This window comes from Bombus huntii, chromosome 16, assembly GCF_024542735.1.
Source record: "Bombus huntii isolate Logan2020A chromosome 16, iyBomHunt1.1, whole genome shotgun sequence".
In the NCBI taxonomy this organism is placed as follows: domain Eukaryota; kingdom Metazoa; phylum Arthropoda; class Insecta; order Hymenoptera; family Apidae; genus Bombus; species Bombus huntii.
The window spans coordinates 70,001-77,249 of NC_066253.1; the positions used below are offsets into that span (position 1 = coordinate 70,001).

The 7,249-nt window shown below is 42.0% G+C and overlaps 1 protein-coding gene across 1 annotated transcript in view; it reads right to left on the reverse strand.

Moving 5' to 3' along the window:
- Nucleotides 1–5,609, reverse strand: part of LOC126874296 (centrosomal protein of 131 kDa) — a 23,461-nt gene extending 17,852 nt beyond the window's left edge. Inside the window, exon 1 of the mRNA XM_050636156.1 lies at nt 5,595–5,609. The gene's annotated coding sequence lies outside the window, so the exon portion shown is untranslated. The remainder of the gene's footprint in view (nt 1–5,594) is intronic.
- Between the last annotated feature and the right edge of the window lie 1,640 nt (nt 5,610–7,249).

Genomic DNA, 7,249 nt, shown 5'->3' on the forward strand with positions numbered 1-7,249 from the left:
CCTGCCTTTTCTTTTTTTTTTTCTTTTTCCTTCTTTTCATTCGGCATTCTTCGTTTCGAGACAAGGGATCGAAGAAGATCGATCGTGAAACGGGAAGATAAGCGAGGCAGGCGGGGCACGCGGTATCGAAGGGGTGAGGAGAAAGAGGACATCGAGACGGAGAATATAAGTAACCTCGCATTATGATTACCTCTGTATATCTGCATAGCCGAATTACGGGAAAAGGCTAGCGAGGGATAGAGAAAAAAGGAGAGTGAGTGAGTGAGTGAGTGAGCGAGTGAGAGAGAGACAGAGACAGAGAGAGTGCGTGCGCGCGGCCGCGCCCGCGCGTGTGTGCGTGTGTGTGTACGGCAAAGCGAGAGAAAACCATCGAATCGATGTATGTACGTTTTCATCGCTTGTCATCTCTTGCCGCGTAGCGTGTTTAAATTAAATCCTAACGATTGATACACCGATTGATCAAGATAAGGTTTACGCGAGGACAGGAGTGCGAATAAGAAAGGCAAGGAAAAAAGGAAAAGATAGAAAATAAAACGAAAAACGTAAAGAAGAGAAAAAGAAAGGAGCGTTGGAGAAAAAGATTGAGAACGAGTCTTCCCTCGTATGAGATGAGGCGTCGCGTGTGCGTGCATTCGCGTGTATTGGCACGCGTGCACGTAAGTTAGACGAGAGCTATAAGGAGAAATAATCACGATTTACAATCCTACTATGCACTGTCAAAATGAAACATAAATTAAAGTAGCGCGAGTTAAGGTTTTTTAAGCGTTAAAAACGATGTACTGACTTTTTTAATGACGTTTTATCGCGTTACAGAGTACTAGACACACACACACACACACACACACACACACACACACACACACACACACACACACACACACACACACACACACACACACACATACACACACGTATATGTACAGATGTATATATACATATATACGTACGTACATACATAGATACATACATATGATACATGCATACATACGGAAGGGATATAAACAAGTACATATATGTATAAATACGAATAAAAATAAATAAATGAATAAATAAACGAATAAATAAATGAATATACACACACAAATACGTACACATGCATACATACTAGTATACAAGTGTCTGCGAGCGAGTGTCTGATGAACGATGCGCAAATAAACGAGAATGTAAATAATAAAGAACCATATACACATATACGATATATCGTTGACAAAGAACCTATAACGTATGTGGAATCGCTCGTACAGTGGCTTGCAAGAGTATTTATATTTAAGAAGGTAAGAGTATTATGTAAAACACTTGGATATTTCATTAGCGTTATAATGGGACGCAACTGCCACAGTTATATTGACAAAATATCAGTTCAACCTGAAAATATACATACGTGCATATATAGAAACTGCAACATGTTTAGCGCAAACCTGTATTTAGCAAAAAACGAATATACAGTGTAAATGGTCATCTCAAATAGTAAATATGGTCCGACTGAGTACCGAGACTCATACTCAACGCAGTAGATGATTTAAGCCTGCTTAAATAGTTTTACGATCTCTGCAAAATGTATACTTTGTACTGTACTTTCGTGAGCCACTGAACGAACTCGTTCGAGAGGATGTTTCACGTCGTAGATACAAATCCTTCGGTAGATTCGATGGTCTACGGTCAATTTAAATGGAATAACCGTTTAAGTAAACGAAAGACGGCAATTTGGCGAAGAGCGTTCGAGCTAGGGAATAAGATTCGCTTCGCTCGGCGCCGCTTCGAGAGTACCATTTTACAAACATTTGACTCGCAGGATCTTATGGTGAGAAATCTTTCGCACCCTTTTTCCCAGCGATCACGACGTTCTAAGCGATTCATCGCAGCTGACTCGGGTCGAGAGGTTAGTGAGAAAGTACGAAATTCGTGGCACTCAACTTGAAGCACCTAAAATACTAATAAGACATCGTTCGATGAATTCAAAGATGTAAAAGTACAGCCATTTATGGCAAATCTGATGAGAAAGGTGTAAAAAGAATGTGGATAAAGTTGACGGAGCTCGACAACTTTCCGACTTTGAATGAAATGCAAAAATTGAAACTCTACTTCGTAAAGGAACATCGGTATTTATATTTATTGTTAATTAAACTTTGAATTGTTAATTAATATTTATCAATTAAACGACAAGTTAATGCAATGCATTACGATGCAAATATTCCATGAAATATGTTTCTAATTATACTACGACCAATTATAACTGACTGCTAAAACCAGATGGGATGTAATATTCCATCGCATTGCATCGCATCGTCAACTTGGTCTAGAATTTTTACAACTTACCCATCACATTTTCCATGAATGATTGCACTTTTATACCTTGGGAACACCTACAGAATGATGCCTCGTTGGAATTTTAGGTGCCTGAAGGGGACACAAGTTTGGCTCTTTTTCATCATTCTCCGTTTCATGTTCGCGGAATACAACGACGACGAATAACTAGTCACGCTGGCGCCGTTGATCCCGAACGATACTCGACGTAAGATAGAAAAGCTACGGGATAAGCCCGCGTTCGATCGCGAGGACTTTGCTATTTCTATTTATCGATTCAGCGTCGAGGAAGAAACGTTTCGTTCACCCGTTTACGAATAAAGATATCGGACGGCCGGTCTTCTATTTTCTTTGATCGTAAATTATATACATCGCGCGATCGAAACGCGCGGCAGTATATCTCGTCGTTGGATCCCCGGTGCGATTGAAATGTGTTTTCATTAAACTGAAAGCCGCGAGTCGGATAGGAACAACGAGTCTTTGGTATCCGTGTGCTGCTGGAACATTGATATTCGGTTTGCATCGCCCGTTCTTATCTTTACGGGGGAAAATTCTACTCGGCTTTTAATCGCGTTGGACGAAGAAATGATCGAGACGGCCCATCTTCAAGAGCACACGGCGCGATGTTAGCAGCGGTGCTGGCCTGGCTACGACGCAAAGTTATCAGTAAAAAGCTCGCGTACTTATCTGCCTGTCCTTAGTCTCGGCGAATAACTAAGCCGCGAAAAGAGACATTCTTATTTGGTTCTCTTAGCGGCCGAATAAATACCGAAGGCAGAAGGTGTAATCTCGCAACAGGCGACCAAGATATTGATCCACGATGTTACACGGCGACGTGATTCCTCTCTCTTCGAACACGTCATTTTCTTCGTGTCAACGGATTACGTCGGACGCTGTGTTTATCTCCAGCCAATTCGATTCGTGGAGGAAGATACAAGCACGCGTGTAAAGGCCCTCGGCTCGTCGAGCATCTGTTCCCCCGATGCTCGCAACTTTACTAATTTATTAGGGACGAAGAGGGAGAAGGGTGGAATAGGACGGTGAAGGGGAAGGGACGAAGATAGAAACGATAGATGAAGAGAGGCGTAGAGAGAGAGGGGGGGGGGGTGGGTGTGATAGGGAGTGAGAAGGAGGAAGAAGGACGGGGTGGGTGGGAGGGAGGGAGGGAGGGAGGGAGAGAGAGAGAGAGAGAGAGAGAGAGAGAGAGAGAGAGTGAGTAGGAGGGAAATGTAGGCAATCGTCGCGTCGATTCGAGATGTATGTAGCTCGGAAACTCTCGAGGCACCGCAATTTTTCTCCGAATAAATAGCTGTCCTCTGACACGGACACGGTATTCCGGGAATGCGGTGTGCGCGCTCGAATCAGCGAAATGTATTTTAATTACGGAGTGATTTGGCGGAGTACGAGCGCAATGCGAGCGCATTCCACGCTTCTGACGTCACCAATGCATACAGCAACATCGATTATTCGATACATCCTCGTAGGAAAATCTTCGCCTGGGGGTGTTTGCTCGTTACAGAAAATCAATGTACCTATCGAAGATCGTAAAACGTGTCTTGTATTTTTCTTTTCCGAATCGGCAGTGAAACGAATATTTCACGAATCGAGGAGAAAAGAGGAACGACGTGACGTGCGACCCTGGCGTTTCTTTTAATCGACTTCCTGCCGAAAGCTGGTCATCCTCGAAGCACGTTCGTACCAAGCGTTCATCGCTTTCAGTGGTAATTAGAACAACGTTGGAAACTTGGGTCGCAGTTGCCGCGTCTTTCGCTGGCACGAGGTACCCTTCGCCCTCCGCCTTGTGAATAGAAGTAGCGCGTCGGTAATCGGAAATTATAAGTCAAGCGTAAAATAGCATTCACACGTCCCCCCGACTGACTGCTAGCTATTACCGCGACGGTAATTATAAGGCGGGAGTCGAGAGGAACGAGACCGATCGAAAGGCTAAGGGTTTCGTTTGATTGGCACTACCGCCGGCGAAAAACCTTTGACCCGACCTATATATCGCGCGCAACTTTCTTCCCTTTGATTCCCTCCCATATAGCTGGCCAGAGTTTCTTGCCTTTGCGAGACGGACCTCGATCAGCCAACCTTTTCTTCGGCCTTGGCAGAACCGTACGCTACCCTTTGCGATCGAATCGAATTTCACCTATTTCGCGAGCTGCAGGATTGAACACGATCGAGCCGCAGTAGTCGTTGACCGAAACTGATCGGTAGCGGTCGGACACGTTACTTGGCCAGCGAATACGTTCGTTTCTCGGTCGATCGTTTTTCCTCTGTTTCTCTTATTCGCGTATCTTCATTATGGGATGCTTAAATTATTTGCTTCGCGCCAATACTTTGGGGAATTACGCATTAAAACAAGGAGAAAACGTCGTACGAACAGGTCGATGTCTCACCGCATAAATACATATTGTCAGCTGAATTTTAGCGTTTTCGAGAAAAGCATTTTTCACTTGAAACATTGCGTTTAAGCACATGATCGCATTTAAAAATTTAGTGTTAAAGAAGATGGTCCGAATACAGTCTAAAGCCTAAATATAGGCTAGTCGAGCTTTTAAAGGTGAATACTTTTGCTTTTACTTTAACTATAAAACTTGAAATAAATAGTACATAAGATAAAGCAAATATGTTTTGGATATACGTATGTACATTGAGGTAGCCATCCAGTTAGATGCGGGGCCGCGTCTACAGCTTTCCCACCCCTACCCTAGGTATAATACAAATGAAAGTTGAGGCCTTTCTTATATAAACGACCGTGTGTTTTCTTTTTTCTTTTTTTCGTTTGATTTAGCTCAAGGGCCGTACAATCATTGTTAACTTGGCACTTGTTAGATCGCATTTACTCGAATATAAGTGGTTAGAAATAAAATTGCATATGCATTTGCATAGGATTGCGATCCTGATAGTGGTAAGATATGGTTAGGCGAGATTGCATGAGTTACCGAGGGACGCCGAGCCTGTCAGACTCTCTCTCCCCCCAAAAGATCTAACGAAACCTAACTTTTGAACCACCGGACAAATATGCATGTTACTCGGGACCTTCCCGACGAACACCTTTTTACGACATGTCTCAAGGTCGAGTTCATTGGAACTCGGTGGACTTTAACGCATAACTATCGATTTATATTCCATAAAAAGATAGTAAGCGTTGCTTCTAATTATTAATTCATCGTTAATTTCTACAGGTATTTTGGTCAAACTTGCATACGAGCTGTTGTTACAAATCCAGCAAAGTGACCCGGATACTTATTAGTATCCACACGAGCGCTGATATATACTACCTGTACGATCTTCCACTAAATGATTTATCGTCCCTACATCCATTTCACATATCCTTCTATGGTATTGACTTGTTGGCTGTGTCTTCGTTGGAGTTTCATCGTTGCTTATTGACGAATTTGACGATTGACGATTTATATATATATATATATTTTTCTATTTCACGCCCTGGCTCGCTTTCGATGTGGTTGACTCGTTACTTACAGAAGAACGGTTAAAGCGTATTATCAATTAGCGGTTGCTGCGAAATTCTGTTGGCCCTGAACTCGCCCACGAGAACCTTTCCGTTCTGACCGCATCCCGAGGTCGAGTGTTTTTAGCCATACACGAGAGTTGGCCGCGAAGCCCTGCCAATGGCTTTATCGCGCACACCCTAAACTCATTCCGCCCTTTAGCTAATTGTAAGCTTGGCTGGCACGTGTCAATAAACAGGAATATGTCGTTAGTAAACTATGGATTTCGGTTTCGGTAAACTTTGCCTGAATCTCGTGCAAGTTCGTGTAGAGCAGGTTCGCGGGGGTAAAACCGGGGAGTCCGGCTCGGTGACGCACGGTCAACCTTAATTATGTTGCACGAACGAATCACTATCTAGTCGATTGTCTACGGGAAAAGAAATCGTATTGGGTTAGGCAAAAAGTAGCTACACCCAGTTGATATAGATGATTGGCAACGCTGGGCTTCGATAATTTTAAAATAAAATAATAAAATAAAAGAATCTCTATGGTTTAATACTATGGTATAACATATGGTGTTATACTATGGTATAACTATGGTATGGTACAACTAGACTGTAGATTGGATCTACATAAGGATTTAATTCACGCACTAAATATTCTAGCAATTGCTTCACTTTCATTATTTCTTACGTTTCTTCATATTATACGCATATTATAGGCATATTATACGCATTTTATGCGTGTTTGTAATTACAAACACGTATTAAATTTCTCATAATGCACAAGAATCCGCAGCCTAGTTATTAATCTCAATATGTAGCCGTTTGTATGTATCGGTTAGATTAAAATCTTACCATTTTCTCGTTACGGTGTTATCATCGTGCATATAAAAGATATTTTTGCCGTTTGCACCGCATTTTCACCTTTGTATGAGATAAAAGACAAAGTAATTGCACGGAGTCTCAAGTCTTCTCGTTGCGTATCTTCGGATACTAAACTGATACTGAATGCTACAAAAATTTAATCAAACGTGATAAACATTTTATTTAATGCTACACGTTAAAATCTCAGTTGTTAGCATTTAGGCTATACAGGTAAGCCTTTCATAGGTTACAAATAGTCTTTCTTATCCAATTATATAGATATTATTTGCTACATTGGTTACATCGCTACATTAGATATCTACACAGTTGAGCGAAAACTTCTCATCTATGATTTCACGTTCCAATCGTCTGTTAAACGTCTCAAAGCATTGGAAAATTTTGTTTATAATTTTAAAACTTGGTTTGCTAAAATGAGAGCAACATTGAAATAGAAAAGTCGTAGGACCGTGGCGAGGTTAAAGGCAGAAGAACAATCTCTTAGGAAAAAATGAAAATAGTTTACTCGGTTCCATCTTTCGTTCGCTGATGTTAGTGCCGCCGCTGCTGCTGATAAATAAATAAACGAAAGGACGCGCTTCTCGTTGCGACAAAGGGAGTAGTAGC